Source organism: Triticum dicoccoides, chromosome 2B, assembly GCF_002162155.2.
Source record: "Triticum dicoccoides isolate Atlit2015 ecotype Zavitan chromosome 2B, WEW_v2.0, whole genome shotgun sequence".
Classification (NCBI taxonomy): Eukaryota; Viridiplantae; Streptophyta; class Magnoliopsida; order Poales; family Poaceae; genus Triticum; species Triticum dicoccoides.
The window spans coordinates 281,895,562-281,897,975 of NC_041383.1; positions in this window are offsets into that span (position 1 = coordinate 281,895,562).

The window sequence follows — 2,414 nt, forward strand, 5'->3', positions numbered from 1 at the left end:
TCTACAGACATGTTCGCGGACATTTCTTAATGTCTAATAGGTGATCATTGTCGGAGTTGTCCTTAGATGTTGTGGATAGGGTAGAAGTGTTGGACACATAGCTCGGGACTCACCGGCCTCGGTACAACTCAAAGGTGCAACAGATTAACAACAAGTCTAGTACAGTAGTCACAACCTTTAAAATGTTTTTGAAGCACATTTTTTAGGTTGTGGATGCTTTGTACTAGAGGCTAACGCACGCTTCGTCTCATCATTTTTCATTCATGGGATTAAGTTAAAAAGACACTAGAAGGTGTTCATTTTTTATTTTTTTTATTTTGTTATGGTTTTTATCTGCGTTTGTTGGGTTTAAATTATGTTTTGGTTGTGTTTCTTCGCCCGAAAATCATGTCAGGGTGTTGCTAGAGACATGTTTGTTTTGAGAGGAGAGTGGAGTTGTTTGGTGCGTGATTGTGATGTCCTTACACATCTGGGGCACTTATGGCCTCTCACTCCACTTCTTTCTTGTTAAAACCGGCTAACTTTTTTTTATTTGAAAAGGTTTGTTAAATTAAAAGATGTTCATGTTTTTTTAAGTTTGAATTTCTGAAAATGTTGCAACTATAAAAAAACACGAATTTTAGAAATCATCTAGAAAATTTTAAAATATCCGCAAATCTAAAATAAAGTTCATTTTTTTAAAAAATATTTAAGAACTTTAAAAATGTTCGTAAACTGTAAAAATATTTATGAACTAAAAAATGTTTAGGAATATAGAAAACTGTATTTCGGAATTTTTAAAAATAGACATAGTTTTTTCTAAAATGTGCACAATTTTTAATAAATGTTCATAATAAAATGTTAAAAATAAAATTAAAAAGAGAAGTAAAGAAAAATATAAAATAAATATGAATCTCGACCAACGATACACATCCTTAAAGCCGGGACTCAACGACCCTACAACCCTTGACGCACTAGAAGGTTCCATATAAAGGGAGCTTAGTATATTAATATTGAACGTGTATAAATATATAATAACCGAGACGAGACAACCTCCAAACTTTCTTTCTTCTTGTTCCTCTATCTATTTGCATACAAACTCTACTTTTACTCTATTTTGGCATAAACACAATTCAAACTTTTCACATTTCAACATGAAACAACACAACAACATTATTATGAAGCTTATTTAAACAAACAATTAATTTGCATACAAAAAATAATCCAAATAATAACTAACCGGGACACAACAAATAATTCAACGAAATAAATACTCTAGATAAACATGAATTAAAGAAGTGTGGCCACACTATCGCCCATGCAACTGACATCGATGCTCGGTGAAATTTTCACGGAGCTGATCACGAGAGGGTCGATCTTCAATCTTCTGGTACACCTCAAGAATGCATGAATGCAGTTTGGGCTCCTACGAGCCTCGACATGGCTAACTAAGTCATACTCTTAGTCCATCAATATATATCTTTCATCCTCGATGATAATGCTATGCACGATCATGCAACACGTCATTCTTTTCTAAAAAAAATGCAACACGTCATGATCTTTGCCGAGGTATTCTGAAACGAGCAGGATCGTACTCCATTGCCCTCTCAGTGTCTTTCCCGATTCTTGACACTTTGTAAATTGTTATTTTCTCATACACCATGAATTAGAGCATCTCCAGCCGCACCCCCAACACGGTCTTCCCAGGCGATTTTTTCGCGCCGGCGCCGAAAAAACGGCCCAGTCGCGCCTCCAGGAGCCCATTTTTCGCCGGCTTGGGCCGAAATCAGCGTCGACGGACCCAGACCGAACCTCCTTCTCTCAGTGCACATATAACGGTTGGAACCTTCTAGCCGGGGCGGGTGTTTTGGCGCGAAACAACCACGGGCCCGCCGAGTCAGCGAGACGACCGCTTCGTCGCTCTCATCGCCTCAGTTCCCGCGGGAATCAATGCGAAGGCTGCCGCGCTGCCACGCCGGTCAGCCTCCATTGATGCCTCACGGGCGGCGCAGTGAACACGCCGCCGACGCGCATCCTGCCCGCTCCCGCCACGCGTCCTCCCGCATGCCGCCTCCCCACCGCCCCGCTTCGGCTATAAAAGGCGCCCACTCCCTGCCGGTGAGCGCCACAGCCTCCCCCTCTCCCTCCCGCAAAAGCCTTCTCCCCGCCGACGAGCAAAAGCATGGCCGAGAGATTCCCAGGCGACGGCGCAGCGGCGAATGGTTTCGGCCGCCGACACCTCCAGGAGCCGGAGGCTCGCCTTCTGTACGCGGCCGAGTACCCGGCGCCCCCCGACATGCGCGTGCCGGGGGCGTGGAGACTGAGCGCCAGCAGTGTCCCGGTGCCGCGGGTACCCGAAGGGGCGGCACGGCGGGCGAAGATCGCCCGTGTCCGCTCCTCGCTGACGGAGGAGCAGCGGAATGAGCCGAGGTACG